This window comes from Nannospalax galili, unplaced genomic scaffold (genome assembly GCF_000622305.1).
Source record: "Nannospalax galili isolate Female #2095 unplaced genomic scaffold, S.galili_v1.0 scaffold63, whole genome shotgun sequence".
Classification (NCBI taxonomy): domain Eukaryota; kingdom Metazoa; phylum Chordata; class Mammalia; order Rodentia; family Spalacidae; genus Nannospalax; species Nannospalax galili.
Genome location: NW_008355272.1, coordinates 6,158,014 through 6,176,718, shown reverse-complemented (window position 1 = coordinate 6,176,718; position 18,705 = coordinate 6,158,014).

The window sequence follows — 18,705 nt, the reverse complement described above, 5'->3', positions numbered from 1 at the left end:
TGTGTGTGTATGTATGTATGTATGTATGTGTATGTATGTGTGTTTACATGCCCATAAACTCCCTGATCAGATAGTTGCCTTATTTTAGAATTCAAAATACCCTCTCAAAGATGTGACCAATCTGTAAACAAGGGTTAAATTTGATCACCTTTACAATCCCAAAATGTTTGCCCAGTGCTTTATAATTAGTCAGTCCTGTGACTATTTGGCTAACAACTCACTGGACTCAAGCTGAGGGACATCCTTCATGAATAAATTTCAGCAATTAAGACAAAGTGATTGCCCTTGTTTGCATGTACCACATACATTTCTCCAGCAAGTCCCCTGTATGCGCCCATTGAATCTCTGCTTATGCAAGGAGTGCTTCCCTTCTTAGGAGAATTCCTTTGTTGGTTTGAATGGGCTGCAATGGAGGCCCCAGAGCAGTCCATACCCCAGATGCTGAACAATGAAGGAGAGGAAATCTCTCACCAGACTACAGATGGACACCTCCCTTTCAGAATGCATAAGCAAGGGTTCTAATATCATTCACTCACTCATCCAAAAGATAATTTGAAGATCATGGACATTGTATGCTAAACACCAGGTCATGTAGTAAGAGCACGATGTCAAATAAAACAGAATGAATATTATGGTCTTTATTTTGTAATTAACACACATAAAAAAATAAATACAACTGTGGTAAGTTCTATAGAAACAGCCCTAAGAAAGTGGTGTCTGAGGCAAGTACTAAGGATAGAGGGGATCTGCAGCTAAGGGCAGGTCTGTGATTCCACAATAGGGAGAAAGAGAACAGACTCGTGCCACCTTGGGAGTGTGTGAGAGAAAGAAACCAAGTCAGCCACCTGTTTTAAGAGCAGGAGACATCACTGGGCCTCTATCCTTCAGCAGAAGGAAACATCTTGTCAGAAATGCTGACTTTAAAATACCTTCAAACAAACTGGCCACATGGAGGTATCTTGTTCATTGGTTAGTTGGTCTTTCCCTAAAACTTTGCCAAACTCAAGTTTCCATGACAGACTGAAGACAAGCAGAGTCTGCGCTGGGTGAGTCCCATCAAGGAAGTCTTGTGCTGGGGCATAATAGTCCCTCAACTTTTACTTCACACTTCAGTTTGTATAAAAGACACTTTAGGGGTTAAGTAAAGATTACAGCTGGATTAAAAAATTCATGAGAGAAGCACTCCTCTGAAAACACGCTATGAAAAGAGGACATGAGGAGGTCTGTCAGCTTGGTAAGTTGGGTAGTCAGAGCTAAATGTTCCCATCCTGCACAGCTGCTGTCTGCTTGGAAACAAAGCTAGGTGGGTGCTGACTTTAATGGCCTTTTCCTTTTCTCTCTAGACAAAGATTAAAGTTGATTAGAGGTGCATTCCAATCTTATTAAACACTGTGTGGCTCTCACCAGAAATTTCAGGAAATGAGGGACATAGCATCCATACAATACAAATTCATTTGTGTTTGGTCTTCTGCGAAGGGGTGAGCTAGGCCTTCAAAAAGGGGACGAGGCAGCTTTAATAATAAGAAGGGAGAAAAAAAATGAAAGGAGAAGGGAAGAAAGGTGCCTCAGTTGTCTCGGCAGCTGATCAACAAAGGAGCAGTCGTGAGCTGTAACCTCTTGGAGCTGCAGTCTGGAACATGACACATGTCAGCCCATGATAAATGGTGCAGAGTGTGTGCAATTTCAAGCGCAATGCCCTTGAGATGCGCAGGACCCCGATCGCAAATGTTATTGTTAAATTAAACCTTAAAGGAAGGATTGCAAAGAGTTGGTGGTATACACACACACACACACACACACACACACACACACACGCACACACACACACACACACAAACAGGAAAGAGGAAATAAAACATAAAGTGGAGTAAGAAAACATTAATTTTCACCCACCGGAATTAAAAAAATTCTATGATCTCTCCATAGGAGACTTGCTTTTGCTTTTCCTGAACTACTCTGGTTAGAATCACTAACTATACCTTCTGGCTTATGGAATTATTCTGTTCTCTTTACTCTCTCTTTGGTCAGTTTCCAGTATTGGCCATCTGCACCGTTTGAGCATTCTGTGTGTAAACACACCTGGCAGGTATGCGTGTACCCCTGTGAATGTGTGTGACATGAGTTTAGCTCACCCTAAGCTCTGGAAAGCTCTTCCCTGGCTTCTCTCTCTCTTCCTCCTCATGGAAACAGCTTCAATGTTGAAGCCATTTAATGCAGACGATTCAGTAGTACAAAACAGTGCAAGTGGAAAGATAGTGGAATGTTGTAGAGGGGGAACGTGAGTGTGAAAACAGCTCAAAGTCATCAGTGAGTGACAGGAGAAGCTAGCAAGAGCGGGAAGAATGGGGACATGCAAACAAATTCAAATCAGGTTAGTCAGCCCTAAGGACAAAGTAGCTTTCATGGACATGAGTATAAATAAATAAGTAATTGGCTGAAAATTTTTACATGTGAAGATTCTTGCCAATCACAATGCAGAATTTGTCTCCAGGATGGAAGCATCATCATCAGTATAGAAGTTAAAAAACAAGAACGATTGCCTAGTGAAGAGAGGCATGCGACTGTGTTCTGGAGAGAGTCCGTGCTCAGAAATTCTGTTTACTGTTCTTCTCCACACAACACATTTAGATGAAAGAATGCTTAATGGAGAAGTAGAAACCCAAATCAAATCACAAAAGAAAGGGCACCCAAGGGTTGTTTTGTGCATTTTGGCCAGGATTGCCTAGCACATATGGAAAACTAGACTTTTTTTTGGGGGGAGGGTGTCTTTTGGAAAAGTTCAAGCAGGTTTCTTGTTATTAAAGAAAATAAACATCAGATAAAACAGGACTTTATCAAAACTATAAATAATTCAATGCAGATGGATTTAAAAAGCAAGCAGATTTTCAGAGTGTGGAACACTGCAGGGTTTGGGTGGAAACAGAGAGGGAAAATAAACAGAAAAAAAAGAAAACGAAATTATGAACTTGTTGAGAAAAATAAATAGACACATAAAACTAATTGGAAAGAAAATAAAGAGGGAACTTTCAGAAAACAAGCCAAGCTTTCCAGAGTCCTGAGCAGTGGCTAGCTGCCTGTGTTGGTTGACTGGAGGCAGCCCCTAGGAGAGCTGTCAGGGAGTGCAAGCTCCGGAGCAGAGAAAGGCAGGTCTCTGCTGATTGTCAGAAAGAACGAAGTCTAGGGTGGTCCTGTCTCAGGATCACAGCAAATCTGCAGCTAGAACCAAATGGTCATCTGGGTTCCTGGCCCAGAGATTTCTCCAGCATAGGACACCACCACTTCAACTTAACTCTGCACAGCACCTCATATCAGTATCTGACCCACCCACTCTGAACTCTGTACCAAATTATTAAGCAATAAAACAGCTTCCATGTTGCAACTTTTTGATTCACCCGATTCCAGGACAGGAAATTCTAGAGGCCAAAGGAAACTGAATCATCATTTCATCAATACCTCTGGAAAGGATCAAAGGGGGAGCCTGGGAGCAGGAAAATGCTCTAATTCTGCATCGGGAGGAGAGGTTGCTGTCCCAGAGTCACATAGGAAAATGCTTTCAGCAACTACAAGGATGGTGATTTCCTCAACAAGACTCCGCCTCTGCAGGAAGGAGGGGGTGAGGGGAAGTATCTGGTCCAGATTTTCCCAGGTGTGGTGAGACATGGTCTCTCATTGCTGCCATATTCTCTGATATTTCAAACTTGCTCTACTCTGGCTCCTCACCACCTCCCTTGCACCAGCCCTTGCAGAGATATAAAGCTTACTGACAGTTCATTATTGATTTATTGAAGGTGGATTCATCTAGGCTCACATTGAGTTATGTGTGCCAGGTAACAGCAGAAAACTTTTTTTTTTTTTCCTGGGCAATATCAATAAATTTTCCATGGAAGTCATGAAGTAGATACAGAAAAATTTGCAAAATCTGCAGACTTTGTTTTTAATCAGTTAACAAATACTGTTGCTTTGGTAGCTTTTAAATTAAAATTTAGGTAAAAACCTCTCCTGGGTAGCACAGCTGTGACCAGTGATGTCCAGATATGACTGTGACTTCCAAGAGTCTTCCTGGTTAACATGTGTTTTCAAAGAAGATGTAATCATTTTGAGTTGACAAGTGAGTCGGTGTCTGCTCTGGCTATCACACTGCCGCGGTTCTCGGCTTTGAAAGTCACAGGTTCAAAAGTGACCTGTGAAACACTGAGAGGGGTGATCCATGCTCTCATTTTCCTTTCCCTGTTTACAGAGGAAATAAACTGCTCTTCCATGAGATTAACTGTGTTATTTTACTTCATTTAATGTAAAAGTCATTGCATTAAACAACAGTAGAATTTACATCTAACTTCCCATTGACCTGTCTCTCCCCTTCTCTGGTGTTCTATAACATTCTAGGTCTAGAACCTTAGAGCCAGTCTTTCAAGTAAGCTGGTGTTTTAGAAGGACATCCTTGCCTCCTCAATTAATGACTAGGGCAATTTCTACCAGAGTGTTTTTTAAAATTGTACGCTTGCAATCATACTCCAATTCCAAATTACTACAACAAGCAACCCTGAAACTAGTTAGAAGCTTGGTATCCGTAACGTTATTGGTATGTGCATTGTTTGAAAAAGGACTGCAGGGACTTCACCAATAGCAACATTTACTTGGTCGTGACTTAAATATCATCTACCCAGAGTGATAAAAATCCACTTAAAACAAATTTCATTTTTATTATTATTTTTAAAATCTAATTTCTTAGATCTCTTTTCTTGTACATTGCTAAATGACTATAACTTCAATCTAAATTCTATACATACGTGTACACATTATATTATATAATGTGTGTACATGTATGTACGTTTTGAGACAGGCTCTCTTTAGGCAGTCCAGGCTATCCTCAAACTCATGATCTTTCTCGTTGTCTGCCCAAGCGCTAGTATCCAAGAAGTGCACCACCACACTGACCCCACTTTAGTACTGAGCCCTACCAAACTTTCCTCTCCTAAGATAATGAGAAAGCAGCTCGGCAAGCGAAGGAGCCAGAAATGGCAGAGAACTCTGTTCATACTGACTTTTCATCCGCCCCCTCCACATACTTCAGGTCTTTCACTTGAAACTAGATCTGACATCCAAAAGTCAATACTCAGAAATTTCATCATTGCTCATAAGTACCTTCATTTTTTAGTTTTCACATCATCCTCAGTTCCTGACAGTGTCCACTACCAATTCTGTCCTCTAGTCACAGAGAAATTCTTTATTTACATTTCCTGTGATCAGTTCAGTCTCCACTTTTTAATCCCGGTTGTTCTTACTGAATGACTCATTCTTCCTATTCTCCATACACCATCAGAAGTTGAGTTATCCACAGGGAACCTCCAAGCTTTGAGTTATGATTGGTTATCTTCCATCCTATTTCCCTCGCTCTCTCCTGTTGGGAGAACATCTATGAAGTTCTAAGTATAGTGCCTGTGACTGTGACACTAGTTAGCAGTGAGATGTGATCTTTATTCTCAAAGTCACTGCAGTCATTCTCATTTCCCATCTTTACTCCATAGTATTATTGTGCTTGGACCATACCACATCAAGAAATATCTGTAGACCACGTCTATATTCATACCACACCTTCTTTATCTGGGATAACATGGAAGAAAGATTTCATATCAGGTTGTCTCCTTTTCTGTTGTTTTGTGTTTTGGAGACAGAGCCTACCTATAGCTCTAGCTGGCCAGAAACCCCCTATGTAGACCAGGCTGGATTTGACCTCACAGAGATCTGCCTGCCTCTGCCTCTAGAGTGCTAGTGCTGGGTTTTAAACACTTGCCATCAAGTTTGGATCAGCTTGTCTTTTTTTTTTTTTTCTTGAGACAGGGTCTCCCTGTAGCCCCAGCTGTCCTGGAACTCACTATGTAGACTAGGCTGGCCTTGAACTCACAGAGATCTGCCTGTCTCTACCTCCCAAGTGCTGGGATTAAAGGCATGCACCACCACGTCCAGCGTAGCTTATCTTTTTTTAATCCACAAAATTAAGACAGAGAAAAGCATCTCAGCTTGAATTAATACCAATAAAGAAGGCAATTTGTAAACAGGATGCTAGCACAGTTGAAAGCATTAGCCAGCCATGAATGATTCCGTAATGTCTTCCGAGGCACCATGGCTGGCTCTCAGATGTCAAGGATAATCGGCACACTGAGAAGGGTTCTGTCTGCAGATGCTGTGGCTCAGTTTCATCAGCTCTCCTCATCCCTATCACTTTCTGATGAGAGTCCTGCATTATCACTGTTTACATTCAGTTAGTATCAGCTTTCCAAAAACAATATTTTCAGGAAACTTCTATTCAGATTCCAAAGTAGCCTGCCAGGGACATGAAAATGTTTGAAGAGACTCATCACCACAAAGCAGAAGTTACGGACTTCATACAAGTCCATAAGCAGATCACACATACCTTTCTCTCTTTTCTCCGTTAGTGTTAAAATTAATTGTAGATATTTTTCTTTCCTATTAGAAATATGAAGCCTATGTTGTTGTATTTGATTAATTCTGTGTGATGATATTATAAACCTGAATGTAATGGTACAGAATGGTAGTCCATTTAGACAAAAGAAATCTCATCTAAACCAGATCAAGAAAAAAAGTACCAGTTTATTTTGATGAAGGGAACAACTCAGAAATTCTTTTACATATAGATTCTGTTGTTGAAATGTCACGAAAATTCAGGTAAAAATTCACAGAGTGGATGAAAAGAGAAGGAAAAGTGTGTCTGCATGTATTGTATAAACATACACATATGCAGATACAGATTATGCATACACACATACACATGCATACACATTTATGCAGTTATATGCACAAATGAATATGTATCTCCAAGCTATGGTGGAATATAAATCCCTTTGCTGAATTAACTCTAACTGTTTTTAAGAGGGTATAGTAAATTTAAAGCTCCGGATAATTCAGGAAGTAATTTGTTTCATCTTCCTAATGTCCTAACATATGTGCTTATTTTTAGTCATGATATTAACTTTTAAAAAATTGATTATGCATATATAGATGTAGGAAAATACATAGCACACAATTCAAGTATCTTAAAAGTTGAGATTGTTTTTCTCTTCTGCCTCGTAGATTCTCTGATATTTTTTTTTGGTTTGTTTCTTTGCAGTCTCAGGGATTGAATCTACAGTCTCAAACCAGCTCAGCAAGTGCCACACCACTGTGCTGTGTTCTCAGACCTCTATAACTGTACACAAAGCCCAAAAGAAAATTGTTTGCATCTGGGTCAGATATACACACACAAATATACAAAAATATAGTGAGGCTGCATTTTAGGCCATGTTTCATTTAACATGGTTTCTTTTAAGAACACACAGTAATAGTTACAGAAGATTGGCTTGTGCCAAATTGAAAGCAGAACATGTAGACCTGGGTTCTAACCTCAGCTGTGACAGTCACTCTGATCTTAAGTGGCCCTTTTAGTCTCATTCTAACATTCAATTTTCTCCTCTGCAGGATGAGGCAGTCATCCTACCATATCTTCCTCAAGTTGTAGGAAAATAAAATCCTTATGAACAAAGGTGAGCTCTTCCTGCAGGTTCAACCCACTGTCATAAATTTCCTTTCCTGTCCGTACCTTGACAGCGTTGGTCTTACGTATCCATTTTACAGATGAGCTTGGAAGATAATTAGGAAAAATAGGTTGCTAGAGATGGGTGACACAACTTGGAAATGACAGGTGCAAACCTTGACATAGAGTTTATTTGATAGTAGAGCCTACACTGGCCATCGGTAGCCCAATCTAATGTTGCAATCAAAGCATTCAAAGAATTTAAATACAATTAATGTGCAAAGTGAGCCAGCAGCAATTTATATACCCACCATCTCCTTGGTGCTTTGGAAAGACAGCATGGTATTTGCTTAAAAAAATATTTCTTTAAGATGGAAAAATTAGTCTCGGTAATAGGAAGATATTCTTGGGACCACTTTCATCTTATCTGCAAGATCTGAGATTCAGAATGTGATTGTGTATTTGCAGGTATGTGAGCATGTATGTGTGTGGAGGCTGGAGGTCAGGTGTCATGCCTTAAGAGGTCTCCACCTTGTTTTTGAGACAGGATATCTCCCTAGCATGTGTAATTCACCAATTATGTTAGACTGGCCAGCCAATGAGCCTCAGGGATCCTTTGATCTCTGCCTCCCCAGCACTGGGATGACACACATGTCACCATACCTGGTCTTGAGACTGAGTTCAGGTCCTCAAGTTTGCATAGGAAGCAGTTTACTGACAGAGGTATCTCTCTAGCTTCCAGAATGTGATTCTGTCATTGCTATAGAAAGCATAAGCACGGTGTAAAAGTGACAGAGGCGGGATGACCGATGCCCTTGATTTCGGTTTTTTTTTTTTACTTCTCATAAATAAGTCGATTATAATTCTGGTCTTTAATCCTGAAACTAAAGGTGTCTTTTTTACTAGAACCACAAAGGAGAGTCTTTAGGCTACTTTTAAAGATTTTTAAAGAGCACAGGTTGATGCCAACTACAGGCAAATTTGCTGTCCATGAACTCTTTCTCTCTGAAAACTATGCTCCTCAGAAAGAAAGAAGCAAAGTACAGAGGATGGGGTAGGGAAACCTCATGGGATTTTGGAGCAGTGAGATGCATGGATTACAGCATTCTCGCCTTTAAGTAAACAAAGGACAGCAGCATTCCGATGATGTATTTTTTCTAAGACAGGTTAGCTGGCTAGATTTTCTAGAACTTGAGTTTCACTCTGGAATGAGAGGGAGTTAATATTCATGGAAGATATAATTAAGATGTCATGGGATGAGATGGGTAGCCTGCGTGCCATTACCATGGCTGTGGCAGCAGAGGAGGGCTTGGAGTAACTCTCCACCATCAACCACCTGTCAGACCTCAGCCAAGGTAGGCTGCAGACGACAGCTCTACCTTGGCACCAGAGCACCCTGGACTCCTCCTCACCAGGGATGCATAGAGTTTGTTTTAGTCTGCTTTATCCTAGGATGAACAGGTCGCATGGGACTGAGATTAGCCTTTCATCTCTGTTGTTTCACTAATGTGCCTATGATCTTTCGTTGTTATCAAAGATGAAGACAGTTCCAAAGTTGATGAGTTTATGACAAAATAAAAATACTCCACAGCTTGTCAAGGTGGCCTCAGTCCTAGGCACTGGGAAGATTTAAGAGAAATAGTTCATTTTAGTTCTTCATTCGATATATATAAAGCCATTGAAATGTCAATACCTCTGTGAATCTTCCCTGTTCTCCTAAGAAAGTTAGGTCCCTTCACTGTGTACTTCCAAACCACTTTTCCCCCAGGACAAATATGTCTTGTGATTTTTAAATATGTCTTCTTCTTCTACCAGAATGTGAGTGATTGCATAAGCAGGGCCAGTGTTATTAACCCTTGATGATATAATTCTTAACAAGATATTCCTCATCTAAAGACTCAGTAAGTCTTTAGTGGGTAACTGAATGCATTCATTAGTCAATCTATATACAAATAGTATAAATTGGCAAGGGAATATGTCAAAGTTTATTGTTTTTCTTTCAAGAACCTCCTGCCATAAAAATATCTTTTAAAAATATTTTATTTATTATTTTTATTTTATGTGAGTATATTGTCTGCATGTATGTAAGTGCACCCATGTCATGCAGTGTCCACACAGTTCAGAAGAGGGTGTAAGATCCTCTGGAACTAGAATTACAGATATTGTCAGCCTCCATGTGGGTGCTGAGAATTACACCTGGGTCCTCTGCAAGAGCAGCTATTGCTCTTAACAGTTCAGTCATTTCTCTAACTCCATAAATTTTAAAAATACTTAAGATTTGTTTATATACTATTACCTCTATCATTGAAACATATGCATTAGAACTACATCTTGAGGTCATAACATTGAACCTCGGGTGTTAACACATAATAGATGCTCAGTTTTTTTTAATTGAATAACCAAATTCACTGACATTAACAGTATAGAATGGTCAATGAAGATCCTTGGGCATGAGAGGTTATTGAATTTCTCCTGGCTGTCTGAATATATAGTCTTACCAATTAATGTGATGGAAACACCTTTCAGAAACCTTCATAACTTTTGTATTCTACCTGTGTTTCAGACTCACTGAAGGATTCATAGATAGAAGAGAAAAACATTTGGTCCAGGGCCTAAAGCAGTGCCTGGTACTTGGTAGGTCTTCAGTCAACACCTGCTGTAGAAATAAATGGCTGCTCTACATGTGCTGGGTTGTCAAGGGTTGCTGCTTTTGATTTCCAGCCTTGCCTCAAAAGTCATGGCCCTGGACATCAGTGTCTTCTTGTGATGGCATCTTCCGCTATACTACTACCACTGCTCACTGGCCACTCCCACCTATCCTGGTCTTGTCATCTATGGCTGGTTGTAGACTGAAGAATGACAAAGATTTGCTCTGGTCATTTCTAATGATTGTTATTAACAGACTGTTAGGAACACAGTTTGAAACCACTCCTTTTAAGGGATGAGCAGATATTTATCTAATCACAGACAAGTGAGCTGAGCGTGGTCTCAGTCCATCAAGTGAGTCTTCTTGTGAATTCATTCCTTTGAGCAGTGTTCTGTATTCAGTTCAAGCTATTGTTAATGGAAAATGAAGACCCAGGAGTAGAGTTTCTTCACTTTCATTAAATAGTATATAGGCTATAGGGAGGTTTGTGATTCCATGCAATCATTGTTCAAGGAAAATCTGTCTTTCAAAAATAATATCAGGAGTTTACCACAAAGAAAATGGTAACAATGACATAAAGTTTTTTGAATTCCCTAGAAAGGCTCCATTATTTTGCGGAAGGATTCAGATGTATGAGACACAGTACAGACATGCTACAAGCAAAGGACCTTTGGAGTCCTCAGGACTGACTTAAATCCCTGGTTCTATGTCTTCCAAGATAAAAAGAATTTCATTTGCTTGATTTTTATTTCCTTCATTATTAATTGAAATGATTTATCAATAAGTGAAATTGTTGAATGGGTTACCAATGAAAATATATCCAAAAATGTCTGGCATGGGTCTATTTTACCACTGTTGTATCACAGGAATAAGTTGAGGCAAATGAACTAAGCAACATGGATGCTCATTTTAATAAGGATTACATAGGAGAATTTAAAAACCTGGACAGAAATTTAGAAGTGAAACCTAAATGTTTTCAAACATTTTCTTTACTAAGGAAACATTTTAATTAAGTAACGAATTCTGTATACATTCTCATGTCCTGTAAAATAACTGAGATGGACTTTCAGTGGAAATTTAGGTGATGGCCAGGGGCCAGGATCTGGACTCATTTCTCCAGTCCTCCTAGGCTATCCATTCATCAAGGACTCCTTTACTTAACTACATTTTCAAATCAAATGAATGATTCAGTTAGACTTTAATGACTTACCCAAGGTCACTGTGCTGGAGAATTTTTGTCAACTTGACAGAAACAAGAGAAACCTGGGAAGAAGGAACCTCAATCAAGGAATTTCCTCCATTGTGTTAACTTGTAGTCACGTCTGTGAGGCATTGTCTTAATTGCTATTTGATGTAGCAGGGCAGAGCCCTCTGTGAGTAGTGCTATCCCTGGACAGGTAGACCAGAGCTGTATCAAAAAGACATCTGAGCAAGTCAGGAGGAAGCAAGTCAGTTAGCAGAGTTCCTCAGTTCCTCCATTCCTTTCTGCTTCAAGCTCGGACCTTGAGTTCCTACCGTGGCTTCCCTCCATGAGATATTGTAACCTGTAATCCAAATAAACCATTTCCTACCCAAACTGAATTTGGTCAATGTTTTATCACAGCAGCACAAATGAAACTAGAATAATCACTCCGTTAATTAGAAGCAGAATAAGGAACAAACTCAACTATCCCGACTTGACATGCTTTGAATCATGCCAGGCTGTATTAGTCAAGCTGGGGTTGATTTGCTCAACTAATAGCAAATCATCCTAGTGGCTTAAATCCATATGTGTTTTCCTCAATAATAATATAAAATTGTTGATGGACTTTGTCTTAATTACTCCTCACTGGATGTTTTGTGCTGATAAATGCTCCATCTTTGGAGCTTTCTTATTCTTAATGAATTGGGAAGGAAAGAGTTGAAAGTTAAGCATGCTCTGTTATATGCTTTTATACAAAGAGGGCACATTATTATCTCTTCCCATGTGTCACTGGCCTAGAAAACCAATAGAGGAACTCATGGGCAAGTATGATCCTGGAACAAGAGGATAAAATGATGGCCAAAAAAATTGCCACGGTCAGTGACTAAGGATAGGCAGGTATTTTCATTCAATTCCATATTCTCTCATACTGGTTTAGATGAAGAATATTATAGTTTCTTGCTAGATTATTAAAATAGCATCACAGATTTGGAGCCAAGTTGTGACATAAAAACTACAGAATTACACATATACTAGAGAAATCCAATTTTAATACCAACTTGATCGCCTCTTTGGCTTCCACTTCATGGGTTCCAGCACAGTGTGACTTTGATCCTGGGGTAGGAGAAACCCAGTGGGTAGCTTTTTAAAATCTAGGCATTATTGTGCAGTGCTCTCAGTAAGACTGCTTTGGGTGCTCAAGAGTGGCTGACTCTACCTCACCTGAGAGAAGGGAAGGAGCTTACATGCCATCAAGATTCAATGAAAATCCAGAGAGATAAATGAACAGATGCACCTGCTGCTGTGGAATACGCACATTGCTGTGATGCAAGGCAGTCTCAGAGGGTGGAAGCACCCCTCACAGCTAAGTTTTGAGGCTCCTCCAGTGTGGTCAGGCCAGAGCGCAATGAAACCCTAGTACTTGCTTTATACTCCTCTCCCTGAGATCAAGTTCTAGAGTGAGTTTCAGTTATTCTAATTTTTCCCTTTTACTAAGAGAAGACTGTTTACATTGCAGAAGAGAAAGAAAAAGTAGTCCCTAAAACATGGGAAATGAGGTTGAATTGAGAAACAAAAACAACAAAAACCCACAGCTGTCCACCACACATAGTTAGGAAAGAATGTATTGATGTATACAGGCACCTTGCCTTCTCAGAGCCATACATAACTCCCTCTGACCCAGCAGATGCACTGGGGTAAGCTATGAATGCATGCACCTCATCTCAGCTTCTTTTCAGAAGCATCTACTCTATCTTCACCATCAACTTCCCTTCCCTGTTACAGGCAATTAAATGCTTCCTCTTTCTGTGTGTGTGTGTGTGTGTGTGTGTGTGTGTGTGTGTGTGTCCTAGGGAAAGGGAAAATTTCATGCTTAAAGTCTTTGGAAGGGTCAATTTTCATTGAAAATGTATTGTTAGAGGAAGTCCACTGTTACTATTTTAGTTATTTCACCAAAAAACACTGAACAACACAGGTGTTTTACTTTAAAAAAGCTATTTATAAAATGATGATAAAAGAATCTCTTGTCAAATGCAAGTTTCATGTTCTTCCAGACCATATTCTCTCCTCTTTACATTTCTTTCAATTCACTATTGCACTGATAGAGAAGTTACAGCTATTTTATAGTTTGAGCACAGCAAGATATAAAACCAAGTATGTAAATCTGAAGTTCTGTTGTAATGTGTGCTGTTTGTCTACATAAGAGGTTTGCGTGAATACAAATCTCCTATCCTGCTCCCTGCAGAAGTTCCTCATTCAATGGCTTCATGAAAGGTTCTTTGACTTTATGGTTAAAAGCTTTCCTTTCATGGTTTTCAAATTATCTCTGTCACAGTTAAAAAAATAACCAAGTAATTTAAAACATACTATTTCATAATAAAGGCAGAAAAAAGTAAAATAAACTTGATGAGACTCTTACTTCAATACATTATTTTTAATTTGAGGTTTTTTTTTTTTTTTGCCTTTACATTTCTCTTGTATACTTCAATTGCTCTCACACACTTGCTGGATAATTATCTCTGAGAATTGTTCTAGAAAAGGCTAGAAAAGGCCCTGTAGGTGATGGTGATTATTCAAAATTGCATGGAACTTTTAAACATTATATTTATTGAAACCAATTAAACTAAAGAAGATCAAATTTTACATCTGTCATTCATCTATGGTCCGCCATTCCATCAAATGTTTTGAGGTATGTTTATATGTATATTGTCACCAACAATGAATTTTTTAACTGCACTCAATAATGTTACATGCAAAACTTCCCAGCTGCCAACATTTTCTTGTAAGTCAGAGACCATCTATTGTCTTTCCTCTGGTAATAGATGATAATAATTAAAGGCAAATACACAATAATTAGTCACACTAGGTTTACCCATCTGGCGTACCTGCATCCTATCACTGTGCCTTTGAAACAGATGACAAGCAGCATATTGCAGCACATCCTGCTAATGGGTCTAAGTGGGAAACAGGGGGGTAAAGAGGTCACTGAAGAAAAGGTCACTAGCAGAGAACAAGAGTATTAGGTTTCATTTTTTTTCCCAAAGAAGTGATCACTGACCATTTAGCTCTGTATCCTCAAAAACAGATGTGCATTCACCAGATAGCTGCAAACTGAAGCTCATCCAGCCTGGGAGGATCTGTAGAGCTGGATGATTGCACTTTTGTTTGAATCATTATCTCCTTGAACATTGTCACAGCATTTATTTTATTGCTTACTTACTCTACACCAGGTACTCTATTCTATTTTGTAAAGTTATTTTCTCTAATTCTGAAAAACTTCAAGTTATATATTAAAACCATCTTCAATTTATAGATGAGGGAATTGAGTTAAGGAGAAATTGCTAACTTTCCTAAGACTGTCTAACTCATAAGTTCTTAATGAAAGATTTACAGAAAGGTAAGATGTTCTCAGGAAATTTTTACACTGTTTATTTCAGCTTCTTGCTGGATATTTTAGTTGAGAGTTGGTTTAATACTTTTGGTAGGGGCTAAATTTTATTCATGATAGACTTTCAGAGCTCGTGTAGAAATGTCTATCAAGCTATATTGGAAGGCCTTATCTCAAATGAAAAAAACATATTTTTTTTAAAAAAATGACTTGTAGCTCAGTGTTAGAGCACGTGCCTACTGGCTTAGCATATGTGGGGGGATTCTTTCTCACATTTTTGTTCCAAGAAAGAGAAGCATTATTACTTAGACAGATGTACCTATGAACTAAAACCTACACCATGTCATTAATCTGCCTATCAATCTCTATATTCGGTTCATGAAACCCATCTCTACTGAAGTAAAAACTTCAAGAGGCTTGGAACACTTCTTAGTGTACATGTGCATATGTATGTGATAAAGTATCACCTGTGTGTGCACACACTACATTTGTCATTATCTTCTCACAAGTAAAATGTAGAACTTTTAAAACTAATTGTTACATTTTATTCATTCATACATTCTTTCACTCATTCAGGTTGGAGCTGTGTGTTCCTGTCATGCATGGTATCTATATGGAAATCAAGAAGACAATTTGAAATAGTATGTCTTCTCCTTCTACCATGTGGGACTAAGGGGTCGAACTCAGGTCTTCAGGCTTTGGATGAAGCCCTCTTAACCACTGAGAAGTGAAATTTTCTACCACTTTTTTTTTTTCCAAAAGGAAAGATTAGGCACTTCCAGATTCTTAAAAACGAATATATTACCAGCAATTCTCAGAAGGAATCTTCCTTCTTCATTGCTGGAAGGTGATCAACACATGGTCAGAGACCCATGAGCTGGAAAAGCAGGTAGATAGGAACAAAGATGAGATTCGCTGAGTAGAATTACCCCAAGCACTTTTTAAAGCAGGCTAGAAAGGGAAATAGTACCTCCAAGTTGTTCAATATTAGAGGGAGATGCGAGAAAAACAAGATCAGGGATTCGCAATCAGCCTAAATTGTTATTCTCCAGTCATTTCGGAGGCTCAGCTAGTCTTTTGAAGCACAGGGTTCTACAAATACAGCAGCACCTGTTGCTGACTGTGCAGTCGCAGCCTTCCCGTGTAATCAAGGCATCCCCATCTGTGGCGAAATTTCCCAATTTTTCTTTTAAAGATCAGATCCTTTAGTGCTAATGAGCTAACGGGAGGGATGCAATGCTTTACTGGAATCTATGGCTGCCGTATAAAGCAGGGGGAATTAAAAATTAAAATCAGCTGAGGTTTCCCCAGCTTCCAAGACTGCTGTTCCCTTTATTCAAACTTCTGCTTTGCACAGTTTCAAGGTTTCCTTCTAAAAAGGACATTAGGTGTTGGCTTGATTATGTATCGGTCTTTGGTCTATCTCTTCAATGGAGACTGGGAAGATGCCCATTATTTAAGACTGGAGCAATTCACCCATTCCCTCTTTAATCCATGTCCAATTCTATTGACAAGAACCATAAGTTCTGTGACTTTTACGTTTTTTAAAAGTGTGTTCTCATTTTCTTTTTTAATATTTTATTTATTATTTTTATTTTATTACTTGTATGAGTATATTGCCTGCATGTAGGTAGGTGCGTCCCTGTCGTGCAATGCCTGTGGAGGTCAGAAGAGGATGTCAGATCCTCTGGAATTGGAGTTATAGACAGATTTTTAGCTGCCATGTGGGTGCTGGGAATCGAATCCAGGTCCTCCACAAGAGCAGCCAGTGCTCTTAACAGCTGAGCCATCTCTCCAGCCCAGCTTCTCATTTTCAATTCTTACTATCAGCATCCTAGGACAAGTCTTTACTGATCAATTATTATAACATCTCCCACACAGTTCTCTCCTCACTCCCCTAACTTCTAGTCTGCCCCACTTCTATCATTTCATTTTTACGATTTATTTTTACTGTGTATGTATGTGTGTCTAGGGGAAGGGGTGTGCATATGTGTGTGGGGGGGTTCTTTTGACGTTTCAGATCCACCTGGAGCTGGAGTTGCAGAAAGTTATGAGCCATCCAGTGTGGGTTCTAAGAGCTGAGCTGAACTTGGGTTATGTACAAGAGCAGTGCAAGTTCTGAGCCAGCTCTCCAGCTGCCCCTCCTCTTTGCTGCTATGAGTTCCCCCAAAATGTAAATAGGTTCATCACCACACGAATGAAGTAAGTGCAACACTTATTCAGCTTCTAAGATGTGGCTTCTGAGACCTCAACTGTCCCCACACCCATCTTGACTTCTACCCCCTCTGCTCTGAATTCTAGGCTCTTGTTTCAATGAGTCTGGCTGATTTGTGAGCATTGTGCTAGTCCTGCCTTCCAGCCATCTGCCCACATGCAGTGCTGTTGTTATACCTGATGCCTGTGCTTCCTGGCGGTGAATTCCTACTCATCCTTCAACAGGAATAGAAGGATCGATCAAAGTTCACTTGAAAAATAGAGTTGATAGCTGTTGCTTTCTTGAGCCTCTGTGTTTGGTAGAATCGTGATCCTGTGTCTGATGAATGATATAGTAGTAGACCAGCAATGTCTTCCACAAGTGAGGAAAGGAGAATCTCTGGTAAAAATGTTGCTCTTTCCTTGAAGCCTTCTCAAAGTTTCTGCAGCATGTAATTTTCTAGATTACATGGTATTTATATTCATTATAGCTAGTTCCTTATACATGGGTCCCCTGCTTTAGACTAATTTCTCTGGGGCATGTATTAGACATTATTGTTTTATTGAATATTTATTGAAAAACTGCCTGGCTCTTTTGTGATTCCACTCTTATGTAAATCTAGAGCAAATTTCAGCTAACTATAACCCCTTGACCAAATTTAGCTAAGCACATGTTTATGAAAATGAAGAAGTGCAGAATAGAAATACGCCAACCATGTTGTTAGTACCTGTGTTGTTTCTGCTACCAGGATAGAGTACTGTTACCACAACAGTGGTGGCATTGTCCCTACAGCTTGCAAAGCCTAAAATATTCAATATCTGACAACTTATGGAAAAGGTTACTGGGGGCATGGGGTGGAGTCCCTGCGAGTGGAAAAAAAAAGTTACTGACCAAAGTTCTAAAGCTTAAAGTCTTAGAAACCATGTTTTGTATATTGGTTCTGAAACATAACCATGGGAAACTTTGAGCACAGAATATTAATATTCCCTCCCCAGCTAAGGGTCCCAAAGGTGAAAGTTATTGCCTGAATTTCAATGGGTTCTACAGTTTCCTAAGTGGTTTTTCTTTTTTTCTTCTCATTTTCAGAAAGTTGCCAAAAGGACAGTTCAGCAATTCTGTAAATAAACCTGATCCTCTGTATTGCATTTGAAGGGCCTAATGGAATTGTCCAGTTGCTGTGGCTTCATACAGCAGCGATTGTTTGAAATCATTCCCAATCTTTCCCTTGGATGAATTCATTAGTATAGTGCTTAAATAAGAGCAAGAATTATCTCTCTAACATTCAAATTTCTTGGTTTCCTTTTCCCTTGCTCTAAATCAGATCTCCAAACACAAGTTAACCTAGTTACAACCCAAATAACAAAAATAGTCCCTAAACGTTATAAAAGTTAACTTGATCTTATTGCCTAGCTCCTGTGGAAGCAGACCTGCATTTTCATCCTGGTTCATGTACCAAATTGCTGCCTATTAACAATGATGGACAGTCTTGTGTGGTTCTAACCATTAGTGCCCTTCTCTCTAAAATGTGGAAAATTGGCAGAATAATCTCTGTAGAATGTTCTGAAAAATCAATGCAACTATCCGTGGAGAAACCTTGGCAGAGTTACCATCCTAAGCATAGTGTTTTCTTTTTGTTTGGTTTTCTTCTCTTGGTTTGCTTCGGCTCACCTGGCAAGCTTGTCTGAAGGAACTCATTTTTCCAATGTAAATATATTAACCTCCAGGTGTCAAGGTTTTATCCATGATGTCACCAATTCTGGAATCTAGC